Here is a 17301-nt window from a genome sequence, read left to right as displayed (position 1 = left end):
GGAGGAGCTCACCAGATCTGAGTGTGTGTAACAAATGAGAGGCTTAACCTAAAATGAAGAACATAAGACTTTATATACCCCTGCTGTTGACTCACCCGTACGATTCATCCATCACACATACGAGTTGGCTTTATCAGCCATACGGGTGATCACTCACTCGTGTCTTCTCATTTAGGTTGTAATTGTGACTTAGCTCAGCATCAACCGTGCGTATGAGCCTGTCAGCCGTACGAGTGAGGCTTCACTCGGACGTCTGACTAAGTCTAACATAGTCAAACATCCAAATCTCGTTCCTGCAGTTGCTGTAACCACATACAAACACGAATAGGATAATAACGAACGATCATGGTAGCCTGTAAACTGTTGTACCTGCAATGGACGTGGGTAGATGTCTAGGGACTTGCGTAAAATGCATCAACAGAAGGTGTGAGTTGTAAGAAAACGAAGGAGGTGAATTTATAAGAAAATCTCCGACAGAAGAATTAAAATGGACGATCGCATTTAAAGCGGATCCTAATTCCTTTTGTTACCGGAGAATCAAATCTTATTACAAAGATTTTCTTCAAATCCCTTGAAATCTGGAAATCAATCATATCTACGTCAAATGATAAGATGAATCTACACTTACTCATTTCACTCTTATATGTTAGCTTCATTCGTACTCTTCATATAAATGGATTGTTTATCCAAATTATTCGCTGATGATAAAACTCTAATTTTCAGCCTGTATGCATCATGAAAACATACTTATTATCATTCGCGACCTTTCCACTCAAATTTCGGGACGAAATTTCTTTAACGGTAGGTACTGTGACAACCCGGAAATTTCCAACCAAATTTAAACTTTATCTTTATATTATTCCGACAAGATAAGCAAAGTTTGTTAAGTTAAATCTCAAGAATTTTAAATTGTGTTCATACATTCATTATAACCTCGACCAAATTCTGACGATTCACGAACCGTTATATATAAATAAATATGTATATATATGTATATATATATTATAACTTGAGAATATTAATAAAGTATTAAACGTATAATACTTTACATGAACGTATTTGTTTCAATATGTTTATCGATGGAATTAGAAGATAATATCAAATGATTGATTTATCAGATACATTATGATATGATTACGGGTCTATCTTATGAGGTCCACTGTGATTTAAGAAATCTATTCTTTTTGACAACATTCGAAAAATGGTAAAGTGATTTATAAGTAAGAACGTGAAGTGTAAATAACTTAGATGTTGGATATCGACAAGTTATGTAACTCGACATTTTTCATTAAGATGATTTCATACGTTTATTTAACCTTTGAACTTTATCCCATGCTTCACCAACAAACTGTAATTTAAAAACTTGAAACCTATTATGAATATATATGATTCTACTTTTCTAAAACATTTTATGATATAACGATTTCCATTATTTTAACCTTTAAACAAAATGATTCTTAAAAATATATTTGGTTTTGGAAAACAAAATTATTATATTTATTTGATTTAGTTTCAAACGTACAAAAACGTTTTCAGTTTAAAAAAAAACTTTATTATTAAAACGTATATAACTTTTATAAATATCTAGAACCACTTTTGACAACTCATTACTTAACCAGTATGATAAAGATAACGATATTTATATTTTATTTTATTAAATATATATAACGATTTAAATTAATATTATATATATTTATACGCGTATTATATGTACATAGTTTTATACTTTTACTATACTTAAACTTTACCTTTACTTTATTTTTACTTTACTTTAACTTTAATAATTCACTTTAATAATTCATACTTTAATAATTCACTTTAATAATTCATACTTTAATAATTCACTTTAATAATTCATACTTTAATAATTCACTTTAATAATTCATACTTTAATAATTCACTTTAATAATTTAAAAATCAATTATAAATAGAATTCAATAGGTTTCATTATTTCATAAGAAACTTGAAAATATTTTTCTCTAAACTCTCTCAATCGATTTACATATATATATTTACTCCGTATTATTTCAAGATATTATTAGTATACATAAAATATTACGTCAGAGTGCTGTCCTAGTGATTTCAAAATTGTTTTTCGAGTGGGATTGGATTAAAGAAATTATGGGTTATAGCTATGGAGGTGATTGGGTATGGTTCATGGGTATGCTCGTGAGATCAATATAGTGTTTATCATCTCCGTTGCGTCTACGTACCTTTCCTGCAATATTGAATCTCAATATTGATACGTGAGTACTCATAATTTAACTTTTACATACTAATAGTGTATCCCTGACTAGTGCTCGAGTATATAGGATTATGCATGTTTGTACTTTTGATATTGCCTTTAGTTAGGTTATGTTGAATCCTGAATTAGTTATATATGCAACTGAGATAAGGTATAAGATATGCATGTCGTTGGAAAGCTAGTGAAAAATTAAGAACTTTTCATTTAGATATCGAATGATTTCGATGAACGGATTTGAAGTTATAGTCCATCGAATTTTTGTATTATTATTAAAAATGATTATTATTATCGTCGTTATTATCGTCGTTCTAGTTTTATCTTATTATTATTATTATTATTATCTTTATCAATAAAAGGATTTATCATTAAAAATTGTTATTTTTTATTATTATTACTATCGTTATTATCGTTAAAGTTATAATTAGTATTATTATTATTATCCAATTATTATTATTATTATTATTATTATTATTGGTATTATTATTATTATTATCATTATTAATATATATATCATTATTTAAAAATGGTTATTGTTATTGTTATTATTATTATTACTATATTATCATTAAGATAATTATTAGTATTATCGTTAATAATGTTATAGTAACTATCATTATTAATATTAGTGTAATTAAAACAAATATTTGTAACACCTAATTATTTTGATTACTATTATTATCATTATTACGAACATGATATAAAAGACGATTAAAAGCTATTAAACGAAACGATTAGGAAATAATGGGTAAGAGTATCATGATGCAATTAAAATATTATAAGATATTGATTTAGATAAAATTATCGTTCTTATTATTTTTATCATTACTATTATTATTAAAATTAGCGTTAGTATTAAAACTATCATTTTAACAAAAATTATCATTTTAATAGAAATGTCATTGTTACTATAAAATATCATTATTATTATTATTATTATTATTATTTTAAATAGAATTATTATTTTAAAGATAATATTAAAAATTATCGTAAATATTAAAGTTATCATAATTAGAATTATCGTTTTATCATAATGTCATCTTAGTAATTATAAATATTGATATTTTTATAATAATAATTATTATTACAAAATAATACAACTTTTACTTACTATCATTATAGATATTATTTTATCAAATAAATATTTGATACAAACATATTTTACTACGTGTAATAACTTACTTTAATAATACCTATCATATTATCTTTATAATATTAAATGAACCCTATAAATTTTATTACTTAATATATATAAAAGTATATTTTATTATATAAATATAATATAAAATTTTATTTATTAATAAATAAATTATATTATTTACTCTAATAAATCTTTTAAAAATATTTAAAAATATAAAACGACGATATTTAAACTATATATTAATCATGTATAGATTTTTGGAAATTATTTTGAGTCAAATTTACTTTTGTTGACTTTTGCATATTAGTCTCGAGCATTAGGATTGTGGTACACTATGACTTGACCTAATTTGTTAGACAAATATTGACCATCACATAAATATATATAATTAATTTAGGTTCGTGAATCCGAGGCCAACCTTGCACTTGTTCAATGACGTTATATGTATTTTTACTACGAAATACAGTATGGTGAGTTTCATTTACCTTTTTACCCTTTATATTTTTGGGACTGAGAATACATGCGCTTTTATAAATGTTTGACGAAATAGACACAAGTAATTGAAACTACATTCTATGGTTGAATTATCGAAATCGAATATGCCCCTTTTTATTAAAGTTTGGTAATCTAAGAATTAGGGAACAGACACCCTAATTGACGTGAATCCTAAAGATAGATCTATTGGGCCTAACAAACCCCATCCAAAGTACCGGATGCTTTAGTACTTCGAAATTATATCATGTCCGAAGGAGGATCCCGGAATGATAGGGGATATTCTTATATGTATCTAGTTAATGTCGGTTACCAGGTGTTCGCCATATGAATGATTATTTTTTGTCTCTATGCATGGGACGTATATTTATGAGAACTGGAAATGAAATTCTTGTGGTCTATTAAAATGATGGAAATAAATGATTATGATAAACTAATGAACTCACCAACCTTTTGGTTGACACTTTAAAGCATGTTTATTCTCAGGTGTTAAAGAAATCTTCCGCTGTGCATTTGCTCATTTTAAAGATATTACTTGGAGTCTTTCATAGCATATTTCGAAGAACGTTGCATTCGAGTCATTGAGTTCATCAAAGATTATTATTAAATCAATTTATAGTTGGATAGTGGATATTATGAAATGGTATGCATACCTGTCAATTTTTGATATAAAGAAAGATTGTCTTTTAAAAACGAATGCAATGTTTATAAAATGTATCATATAGAGGTCAAATACCTCGCAATGTAATCAACTATTGTGAATCGTTTATAATGTATATGAACGGGTCCTTTCATTCGTAGTGGTAGTTGTTTAACAGTTGTGTGCACAAGTTGTAGTTGCCTGTTGGAACCTATTATTGTTAGGTTCAGCTCAGAGAGGTCAACCTTGTCGTGGTTGGGTCCAGTTGGCTACTGTTTGTTGAGTATAGTACTGAATGACGCATCACCTGCGTGTGGATTTACTATACTGGAGATTCAGTAGTAAGGACTTTCGGTAGACGCTAGACTGATCAGCTAGTGGTCGTGTGCTCGTACAAGCCGCCGAGTCTCTAGTTGGAGCATAGTTGCTAGTTGATTGTTGCCAGTTGCTAGTTGATTGTTGCCAGTTGATAGTTGCTAGTTGATTGTTGCCAGTTGATAGTTGCTAGTTATTAGTTGTCAGTTGCCTGTTATGGATTGTTGTAGTTGCTATAGTTGTACAAGTTGGTACTGTATGCTAGATCTGTTAGATGATTCCATTCACTTAGCCTCGTGCTAACCCCCCTCACCTCCTCCCTTGCAGGTTTTGGATCTTAGTGCTGGTAGGGACGGGAGTTTGGTTGACGATATGTTTGACAAGACGAACTCTGATGTCTTAACCTTTATAAATATGTAACTAGTTGTTTAACGTAACACCGGTGATTTGTAATAAGTAACTAGCTAATGATTTGTGATAATCATGTTTGTAATTAACTAAGGGTATTTATGTGAATTAAGACTTCCGCTGTGATTAAAAAAAAAAATCTAGGGTGTTACATACTACTTCCTTTTTAAAATATATTTTTTGGGTTATATAATATTATGAAAATTATATGAATAAATTGAGATATTAAAATTTGCTTTCCTTTTTCTGTCTCTTTTCAGATCCCAGATATATTTTACAGTTACAAAACCGGGCTACCAAAATAATTAATACTACCACAATGACCAGGTTTTTATTTTTATCTTTATATGTTATACTGTAATTTACGAAGCTTCTCATCTTTATTATCTACTCCGAGTTTTACCTTGGAGCATACTCCAAATATTCTTAAATGGATATATGATACCATGTGCCATGTATATCAAATATATATGGTAATATATTTATTCACAAGGTTGGTCTATACTTATCCATTCGCTACTATAAGATCATGTATAGAATGGTTGTTATGTCATAATTTAAATCATGTTAGTTTTTGATATGGGTCAATATGGGTCGGGTCTGTTAATCATGACTGAATTTTATTGTATCTACTTTTACAAATTTATTGTAAACATAGGTAGTCCATTAAGATTGATTAGATTTATATTACAACTTTAGTCAAGATCTCATAATTATACGCAATTTAGAGGTAAATAAATGCATCATGATAACTATATTTGGTTTCAACACGTTTAACTTATTCAACCCTACCGATTCACAAGGTTGGGATTGGTTATGCATGACTACTTCAAAAAGTGTAAACTGTTTTTAGCATGTAAAAAAAGTTATGCATTCTGCACTTGTGAATCTTTTTGTGTGTTCCATCTTTATTAAGTGGAAGGAAATGGTTGGGTTGGGTTGGGTTGAGTTACTGTTAAAAATGACAGTTCGGGTATTGACCCACACCTATATTTGATAATAATTTTTTTTTAGCTTAGAATGTGAATATAGAAACGGTATGATTACAATATTAATATGAGTGGCGTATAAACTAACTGGAATGTTTATAAAGGGTAACGGAATACAATCTTTGACATATAAACCATGATATGTATTCAAACTTCAATGATGCATGCCTTTAGGAATGGAATAGAGGTTTAACGCACTCGGTAAGTTACTCGAAAACATTTGGAATTTAAATGTGTACAATCTTTTAAATCAACAAATTAAGATATTTTTTTTTCTTTTTAATATGTAGGTGAAGAATGCCTGAGAATATCCGATCGGTAGTAAAACATATTAGTGTTGATAGTGCACATATTTATTAATTTGCATTAGCAAGTTTCATACCGTTTTGCTAGAACTAATGGGGTTTGTCATATCATATTCAGTATTGTAGTACGGTATAATTTAGTCTAAATAATTGTTGGGTGAGTTGATATTTGTGTTCCCGAAGTTATTTTTATTTGGGATTATCATCAAAAAGCCCATTAAGAGACCGCACAAGATGCGATAGAAGTGTCAAATGGGCTTTCTAAATGCTTTTAACTAAGTGTCAAATGGTCTCTCTAAATGCTTAAGTGCATGCATGTTTTATTACAGTATCATTTTGCTCTTTATACAATTCATAAACATGATAAGAAATTACAATCACGGAGTAATATGTGGGAAATTCGAAAAGAAAAATTGACTACAAATTAAACCTTTTTTCGAGTATTATGGTTTTCAACCTTATTTAATTTGTTTCTTTTTTTTTTCAGGTTATAACTTGCTAGCTCTATTATTAGTAATTGAACATTCGCCCTGAAACTGTTTAGATTTTTTAACAACCTAACAATTACTATAATATATAATTATTCTGACCATTCAATACTTGATTCGTCCCTAAAAAACTCGCGAATTCGCGGGTCTTAAGCTAGTAATAATAATAATAATAATGATAATAATAATAATAATAATAATAATAATAATAATAATAACAACAACAACAACGATAATAATAATAATAATAATAATAATAATAATAATAATAATAATAATAATAATAATAATAATAATAATAATAATAATAATAATAATAGTTACCCCATATACATGTATAGAAAATTGTTCTCCACTCACATGTATAAAGCAATATTTCTCTCTATTCGAGGGTATGTCCTTTGAAGAAAGGGGTTGAGGAAGATACCGAAAGTGGCAATCCCACCGCCTTTGCTGCAGCGACTCCTGGCACAGCTACGAAGGCAAAAGATGATCTCTACTCGAGGGTATATAGATGCTTTCAAACTAATTGAAATTATATAATTAATCTTAAAAAGTGTTAGATTACCTTCTTCAATTTTCATTTTAAGTGGAATAACTTTTTTTTGTCCCTATAAAAAATATAAAGTTTTGTTATAAAGTTTGTGTGACTAAGTAATAATTTTAAAAATTAAACATAATATTTGTTGAAACCAGTAATTACTTACAAATCTAACACATTGTTTTTTGAACGGCACAAATATAACAAATTTTGTTTAATTGACCACACCGATCATATTACATTATATTGGTATACATTAAAAACATTTTAGTGATTTCATTTTATAATAAGTGATTTTTTAACGCTTAATGAACGAATATGATTATGAATAAATGAATTGAGATCTAATGTATATGAATGAATGTAGATAGGAAATTAGGAATTAAAAATTTCAAAAGCATACATATCAAGATACGAGATCATTCACTCCATAGTCCATACCCGATTCATATCGAATTTTTTGTGATCTTTACTCATGCCTGATTACTCGTGGACTGTCGAAGTATCTTTAGTTTTATACGAGGTATATTTTATTCATAAATGGGCAAAAGTGATTAATTCTCTGGGCCAAGCCTAATCTTTATGTCTCCCATACTCCTTTAAATTTGTTTGCCCTACCAAGGCCCCAAAACACACAATAACACATTATAAAATCTGTTAATGCTAGTAGTGATTATAAAAGTTCCATGCTTCTATATGACTATATCCACCAAGTCTAACTGATCTTTAAACTTATGATGGTTATCATTTGGTCGACATTGAGCTAAAAGTTTGTATGTTCGATTGTCCTATATATGGTGATGTTAAATTGTTGACGATCTAGACAATATTCAATGACTACTTAAGTACTTGTTAACCTTAACTCGATCGAATTGTAAACTATCAAAACATTTATGTTTTTTGTATGTTTTCTAACTAAACTCTAAAAGCTTTTGTAAGTCTATCAAAACATTTATGTTTTTTGTATGTTTTCTAACTAAACTCTAAAAGCTTTTGTAAGTTATCGGTCCATGAAACTGTGAAATCTAGGGATAACATCCGCGGATTGTGGACGCGATCCGCTAAATCTATCATTCATACCCGCAGATTTTTTGTCAGCATGGTTTGTCCGCGGATCTTTATTGACGGGTTATTTTTAAGTTCATGCACGTGCCCGCGAATATTCGCAGGTCATATGTTTACCCTCGAATCTTGTTTCATGAAATATTTACAAATGATTTAAAAACAAATATCATCATCATTATTATTATTATTATTATCTAATTCAAATAGACATAAAAACACGTTATATGACTAGTATGTATTTAAATTAATATATATATATAACATACGCTTACTCTACTACGAAATATAGATAGGAAATTATATGATACTAGTGAAGGGACCCGTGGAATCACGGGATTGTAAAGGAAAAATTGTTAAATGATATGTTATAGTTGACAAATGTTTTTTAAACAATATGTATATCTTATGTGACACTTTTCCTCTGTGACAAACTCCTATAAATGGTTAATGGTTAATGATGGCAGCTTTTCTATCATCTACTTGCATCACTCGACCCACCCAAAGGAACACCTGTGCACCAGTCCATTAGATAGCATAATTGTTGGTTTCAAACGTCAATTTTGAATATTCATAACGGGTTTATATAAGAAAAACTTTTTAAATTAAAATAGTAATTAAAAATTAGAGAATGGTTACAATAAAACATTCAATATCATTAAAATTTCAAATGTAACATGATAAAAATATTACAAAATGAACTTCATGTTTGCTATCTATCACCATAAATAATCTTTAGAAATTTGTGGGAAAAATGAGAAATGAGATTTAACTTGAATGTGCATTAATAATATCAATATTTTTTTAAACTAACAAATGGAAAAGGAATGCTATGATTGGAGTACCTGATGGAAAAGATAGCTTCATGTGTGCTTTCCACGCCATAAAACAACGATATGACCAAATCGCAACTTCCAACATTGCAATCAAAATATTGTGTAACATAAGAGCGCTAAAATATTAAAGGGGTTATAGCAATTCTGTCTAGCCCAGTTTGCACTACTAATACTCGTTAAAACCAATGATCCACTTCCTCTCATATTTCTTTCACACTGAAATGAATAGAAAAACAACCTCGCTTCATATTCAATAGTCATAATGGGTCTAAATGTTACATAAGATGCATAAATATGCCAAAAAAATGACTTCACAATCCCTAGTACAACCTCATGTCACATCTAATGATGTTTTCATAATCTTCTTTTTTCCATTTTGTAGGTATGACGATATACGCAAAATATGATGTTACATAATAGGTCAATATGTGTTTAAAGCTTCCACAATGGGTCAATATTGTTACCTAGAAAAATGTAAGCATGAATATGGCCAAGTTTTAGGAATTAGGCCAAGGTATCTCTACATCTTTCATTAGTAATACACATGTTATCTCCTAAGAGTAAATGACCTTAAAATCAATATGAATAAACAAATGGGCAATTTGAATAAAGGTACAGCGACTACACTTGGTAGCGTAAAGGTGTTGGAAAATACAAAGTATTTAGTGACGTTAGTAGCATGTGAATATACATGTTAATAGGAGTTTTCCAATGTGAGTATGAAATTTGAAAACAAACCTTGTTATCCTTGTGCAAATTGACAAAATTGACAGGTTAATAAAACATTGTCTATTGTCAGTAACAATTGCATTCCTTTTTCTGCATCAAGAAAGCAACATCCAAAGGAGCCACATACATCCTTACTCCTTTAATGAGCAAAAAGATCTTCAATATCAATATCATGTATCGGTGTTAAATCTTAAGAGCATCTCTCCCATAGTTCCATGGCTTATTTCAATCAAACACATGTTTTGCAGAATAAGCTAATTGTCACCTCAAATTGATCAAACTGATTAATTTTTCATATTAATTCAAATCTATGATTAATCAATAGATGCAAATTTAAATATGTCATAAAATTTTAGTTTGAATATGCAAAAAGTAGTCCAAAAACTACATAGTGTTACTTGCCTAGTTACTTTACTAAAAATAATAAACAAAAAGAAAGATAAACATACTATGTTAGTGCACGAGGTTGAGCTTGTTTATCTAAATTCAGATCAGTTACATTCAAAGTCGTACATTGACGGTCAGCTCATGAGAGTTGTCATTCTCTCCTGCTGAAAAAAATAAACACAAATCAACCACTATAATAGACGTTTTGACAAACAGTTGGAGTGCGTTCAATCATAAGATTGAATTCAATTAAAGTGATACTTGTATTTGATCCAAAAAACCTTAATCATCTTCTAAAACAACCTTATGAGACAACATTAAACCTGCATAAAACCGCCAAAACCAAATCCAAAGATAAAATATCAGTTTTACATCAAGTATGGTCAAATGGGTCTAAAGAACTAAAACAATTGTTGTTTTTGTCATGTTGATCGGTAAGAACTTATCAAACTTATTATACATATATAGGCCAACTTAAAAAGTCCTCCATACACAAATATACATTACTGCCCATCACAAATGATATCCACAAATTACCCATTAACTATAATCTTATGTACCTCTTGATATGTGTTCTTATTATCAAACTCAGTTATGTAATATACATGTATTACCTGCATCATATGAATATTAGGACATTAGAATCTTGACGTTACCTGCAACAATGATACAGAGACACATAATAATGGAAAGGAAGAAGTTACGAACATGTTTCAATTCCTGCCTGCGTTGATTTATGAACATGTATGCAAATACTCAAACAATTACCTTGATCTAGCGAGAACATATTGCTCATCACCAGGTGCTACTCCGTATTTGCACATTATACTTCAATTATTTTACTGGGACTGTAGAAGGTACTGGGACTGTAGAAGAAATTGTTTCTTTCACAAACCCTAAATCTGCAGTTCTCTTTCACAAAGGCACATCGAAAAGAAAGAAAAAAAATTGTTAATTAGGGCAAATCGAACATGAAGTACATATTAGGGCAACGCGATTGGATGAAGAAAATCTTACCAATGGCGTTGAAGAAATCTTTGCTGAGATTGATGAAGATGAAGAATCATGGCGGCCGCTGCAATACTTCTGTCTTCAATGTATAAAACCCTAATCCTCTCCAAATTTATGATTTTGTATGACAGATTTTGTATGAATGAATAAGAAAAACGCACACAAATAAAAACTGAAGAAATAGTTACCTGTTGCATTTGCAGTTCGATGAAGGTCCAGAAGATGAAAATTAATTGATGATAGAAAAGATCTTGCAAAAGAAAAAGTTGTAAAGAATCAATCCTGGAGGTAGAACTATGTTGATTTGAATTTTGAATTCTTGTTTATAGAGCAATAGTCAGAAATTAATCAAGCGTGGTAAAAAAAATACGAGTATCTCTTCACTCTTTCATTTAGAAAACAAATCAGCCAAGCAAATCACTGCCTTCTTTCATGAAAACCCTAAAAAAAAAATCCCAGAATGAGACGACCCGACCCAATCCATTGGACGAATACAATAACATATGATAACATTGCGAGGTACTTGACCTCTATATGATACATTTTACAAACGTTGCATTTATTCTTAAAAGGCAAACTATCATTACATCAATATTTGACATTTTCGTCTAACATTTCATAATATCCAAATAACCTAATCTGTCATTTACTTATTTATATTCTCTATTGAACTCCAATGACTCGAATGCAACGTCTTTGTATCATGGCTTAAAAGGTCCCAAGTAGTATCCTTAACATGAGCTAATGCACAGCGGAAGACTTAATTCATACCTGAGAATAACATGCTTTAAAACGTCAACATAAAGTTGGTGAGATATATAGGTTTGATGCTAGCAGCGTTATAACAATTGTTGGAATAAGATCTGATGAGTCAAAATGTTTTGCAGGAAGTTAGAGTCTGGAAGTTAGAGTCTGGAGATGCAAGTTGCAGAATCTGTTTGTGTGAACGGTTTAATTACTTGGTAAAGAAGCTATGGGAATTCTGGAGATCTGGATAAATATTTAGAAGATCACGTTTTGATTTGATATTATCTCTAGAAGATAAACACTGATTTGTTTAGAATATTAATAAGTTTTAGTTTATCTTTTCCTATCTTTTAGTCAAGTAGTTTTGGAAACCAAATCTTGGAGATTTGGTTTAACCTTGTATAAATAGGGGTACGATGTTCATTGTATTTTGTATCTCTCAAGCACGATTACTTTGTCTTTCATATTATATATCATTCGTGTTCTCTCAATTTTGTTCATATAATTTGTATCTATTGTTTATTGAGAGTTTAGTGTTCATAATCAAGTTATTGTGAACTAATAACTGGTATCAGAGCGGGTTTGGTGTAAATCCAATTCGGTAATCTTAAAACGATCCATATATTGTTCAAAGATGTCCTCCAGTACCATCCCAACTCCAGTTATGGCTGGTAAAGGAGTGCCAATTTTCGATGGCACAGACTTTGCAACCTGGAAACTAAAAGTTCTATGGTTTCTTGGTTCGATTCATGAAGATGCTGAACAAGTCCTTACAGTAGGACCTATTATACCTGGTACAATGGTTGAAGCTGTTCCTGCTACAAGTACTGCTTCTGCTCAACCTGCTTATCTTCGTGAAAAACCAAGAGATAAGTGGACAGAAGCAGAAGCCATAAAGTTCAAGCTTGATAGCAAGATAAGAAGTATTATAGGTAATGGTGTTACTGTTCCAATTCTCAGGAAGATCAGTCATGCTAAAACTGCAAAAGCTATGTGGGATCTCTTGCTTAATGACTATGAAGGTGTCACAGTTGTTAAGACTCAGAAGAAAAAGAATCTGATAAGGTGTTATGAAAATTTTGCTGCTCAGCCTAAAGAATCATTGAGTGATCTTCATTCAAGATTCCAGGTTCTGATTAATGATCTTGAAAGTGTTGGTGTAGAGAAAACACAACAAGTGTTGTGTCAAAAGTTCATTGAACTGTTACCTTCAAACTTTGAATCTGTGATTACATCAATGGTAATCAGTGAAAAGATAGACACTTATGAACTAAGTGAGTTGTTTGGCATATTGTCAAACTTTGAAGAATCACAGTTGAAGAACAAGATCAATGCTAAGAGAGTTGTTAAAGATCCAGAAGCTGCATTGATAGCTACTACTAAGAAGAACAAGCAATTGTTCTCTAGTTACTCTAGTAGGGTTGATTCTGAAAGTGATGAGACCTCTGATGATAGTGATTCTGATGTAGATGAGGAGATTCAGGATCTGGAAAGTCAAGTGGCTCTTTTGACTCAAAGGATTGAGCAGAAGAAGTTTGGTTTTAAGAAGGGTAAAGGCAAGAGTTCTTTTGATCCAAAGAAAGCTAAATGTTTCAAGTGTGGCAAGGTAGGTCATATAGCTGCTGATTGCTGGTCCAAGAGTGAAGGAGGTTCAAGTTTCAACAAACCTGTTGACAAAGCAAGAAAGTATAAACTCAAGTACAAGAAGATGAAAGGTGAAGCAGAAAAGTTGAAGAATAAAGAACAGGAGAAAGCATTGTACACAGAAGCATGGGAAGATGAAGATTCATCATCTGATGATGAAGAGGATAAGTGTCTGATGGCTATAATTGAAAAGGATAGTGAGTCTAGCAAGTTTGAGGAAGATTTGAAAGCTATTGAGAAGATGGATAAAGACTCTACTTGTAACAAAGGTTCTGCCTATAAGGTACAAAACTTTGTAAACTATCTTAATAATGAAAAAGTGAGAATGTTTCAGTATTTGTTGCTTGATTTCAATTGGTGCTTAGAAGATAGTGACAGGTTAAGAACACAGATCATTGAGCTTAAGAACACCATCAAAGATAAAGATGCTGAAATTAAAGTATTAAAAGAATGTGAGGTAGAACTTGACACATACAAAATGGCATATTCAGAATAAACTAAACGGTTAAATACTGAATTAGGAAGATCAATTAAAAAGGCAAACCATTATGAAAATATTTGCAAATCTTGGTGTGTTTCTTCCAAAAAGAATTCTGATGCTATTGCTAAGCAAGTACCAAATGATGTCAAAGCTATACTTGGTGAAAACTACACATTAGATAATAATGTGGAAGTTGATCCTATTATATTTAAGCCTGACATTTTACCAAATACTTTTATAAAATTTGATGGTGAGAGAAAAATTTTAACTAATGCTTTTGTAAGATCAACTGAGTTTGTAAAATCATTAGAACCTGTTAAACCTTCAGAGACTATAATTTTAGATTGTAGAAATCCATCAGAGTCTGAACTATTGAAACCTTCAGACTCTAACAGTTTAGTCTCTAAAAGTGAAAGTGTATGTTCTGACCTAGAATCTGACACCCAAGAATCAAGTAGCATAAGTGATACTGAATCATCTTCTGATAGTGTCACTTGTCCAGATCCTAAATGGTCAACTAAAAGAAAGTCAAAGTCAAAACAGGCTAAGACTATTAAAAAACTGAAAAGGAGAATTTCAAAGCTTAGTGAAAGATTAAAGGGTCAAGAAAAATTCTCAAAATCATCTTGTTTTCCTGAAAATTTCAAAAAGGTATGGAAACCTAAAGTTTGTGAAAATAAAGGTGTTTTGAAAACAGTGATGGATAAGTTGATCTGGATTGGTAACAAAGCTTTTGTATGGAGAGTTAAATACACTCCATCTGAACCCACTGCAAAGTGGGTTCCCCCTAAGATTTAATCATTTTTCTTTTGCTTGTGTCTTGTGTAGCAGGGTAATAAGTGGTATCTAGACAGTGGTTGCTCAAGACACATGACTGGATGCAAAGAGCATCTTGTAGGGTTTGTAGAAGAAAAGGGTCCTTCTGTGAGATATGGTGATAATTCTGTTGCAAAAACTATTGGTTATGGTACTGTTATTGCTGGAAGTGTGTCATTCAAGAAAGTTGCTTTAGTTGAAGGGTTAAAGCATAATCTGCTAAGTGTGAGTCAAATTGCTGATGAAGATTGTGAGATCAGAATAAGAAAGAAAGCTGGAATTATTTATGATCCTAAAGGAAGACCAACTCTTGTTGCCTGGAGATTTCAAAATGTGTATATGCTGGATTTGGATTCTGTTGATTCTGAAATTGAAACATGCTTGTATTCTCAGTCTGTTCCAGAACTTAATTGGCTTTGGCATAAAAGGCTATCTCATCTGAATTTTAAAAATATTAATGAGCTTTCCAAAAAGAAGCTTGTTAGAGGTTTGCCTCAGCAACCTTTCAAGAAAGATAAACCTTGTTCTGCTTGCATTATGGGTAAACAAACCAAAACAAAGTTTCCCTCAAAATCCCTAGCTACTATTAGTGATCCACTTCATATGCTTCATATGGATCTTTTTGGTCCAATGAACACTAGTAGTCTAGGTGGGAAAAGATACACTTTGGTTGTTGTTGATGAGTATTCAAGGTTTACCTGGGTTATCTTTTTAGCTGCAAAGAGTGATGCTCCTGAAGAAATCATTAATTTAATCAAGAAAGAGCAGGTTCAAAAAGGTGTTCTTGTTAAACAATTGAGAAGTGACCATGGCACTGAGTTCAAGAATGTTACTTTAATTGAATTTTGTGAAGAATCTGGAATTGGTCAAAATTTCTCAGCTGTTAGAACTCCACAACAGAATGGAGTTGCTGAGAGAAGAAATAGAACACTTATTGAGGCAGCCAGAACCATGTTATGTCAATCAAATGTAGCACTCAGATTCTGGGCAGAAGCTGTCAATACAGCTTGTTATACTCAAAACAGGTCATTAATTGTGAAGAGACATGGCAAAACTCCCTATGAATTGTATCATAAAAAGGTGCCTACTATTCATTACTTTCATGTATTTGGATGCAAGTGCTATATTTTGAATCAAAGGGATCAGCTTGAAAAGATGAGGCCAAAATCTGATGAAGGTGTGTTTATTGGTTATTCTTCTGTGTCTAAAGCATATAGAGTGTATAATAAGAGGAGGATGAAGATTGAAGAATCCATTAATGTTTCCTTTGATGAAAGTCCCATTGAAATGGATCAATCCTCTAGTTCTGAGCATTCTGCACTTGGTGAATTGTCAAATTTAATTTCTGGTAACAGTACTCAGACTCTAGATTCAGAGTCTGAGACAGATGAATTTAATTTGTCTGGACTGAAACATTCTGCAGATAATGCTCTCACTGAAGAAGTTCAACAAGAAGATGAGCCAATTGTTATTCATGAAGATGATCAACCTTCCAATACTACTGTGAATCCTGTTGTTCCTATTAGAAAATCTTCTAGAAATATTGTTATTCCAAAGCATCTTGAAGATTATGTTGTAGATCCTACTGGTTTACCTAAAACTGGTTCTTCATCTCAGACACCTGTGTCTGATTTTGCAATTGCTAATTATTGTTTCTTCTCAAATTTTCTTTCACTCATTGAACCCAAAGAAGTAGATGAAGCATTGTCAGATAATGATTGGGTTGAAGCTATGACTGAAGAATTGACAGAGTTTGAAAGAAATGATGTGTGGGAATTGGTTCCAAAACCTGAAGGTAAAACTGCAATTGGCACTAAGTGGGTTTATAGAAACAAGGTTGATAAAGATGGTATTGTGGTTAGAAACAAAGCAAGGTTGGTGGCTCAAGGGTATAGACAAGAAGAAGGTATAGATTATGATGAGACATTTGCTCCTGTTGCTAGAATTGAAGCAATCAGATTGTTTCTAGCTTATGCCTCAGATAAAGACTTTGTGGTGTTTCAAATGGATGTGAAGAGTGCTTTTCT

At 31.0% G+C, this 17301-nt stretch overlaps 1 long non-coding RNA gene across 5 annotated transcripts; it reads right to left on the bottom strand.

Annotated features, from left to right (window-relative positions):
- Positions 1 to 8942: 8942 nt before the first annotated feature.
- LOC139899010 (uncharacterized) lies at positions 8943 to 11432 on the bottom strand. Of its 5 annotated transcripts, XR_011777263.1 has the most exons (5): positions 11344 to 11432; positions 11136 to 11189; positions 10857 to 10898; positions 9469 to 10739; positions 8943 to 9136 (listed from the first exon to the last, which is right to left on the bottom strand). It is a non-coding gene; the product is annotated as an uncharacterized lncRNA (long non-coding RNA). The 5 variants fall into 5 exon arrangements; XR_011777261.1 differs by having other exon boundaries at positions 9469 to 10898; positions 11136 to 11231; XR_011777264.1 differs by having other exon boundaries at positions 9469 to 9675; positions 10198 to 11189.
- Between the last annotated feature and the right edge of the window lie 5869 nt (positions 11433 to 17301).

This window comes from Rutidosis leptorrhynchoides, chromosome 3, assembly GCF_046630445.1.
Source record: "Rutidosis leptorrhynchoides isolate AG116_Rl617_1_P2 chromosome 3, CSIRO_AGI_Rlap_v1, whole genome shotgun sequence".
Taxonomy (NCBI): domain Eukaryota; kingdom Viridiplantae; phylum Streptophyta; class Magnoliopsida; order Asterales; family Asteraceae; genus Rutidosis; species Rutidosis leptorrhynchoides.
This window is presented reverse-complemented; position numbering and strand designations above follow the sequence as displayed.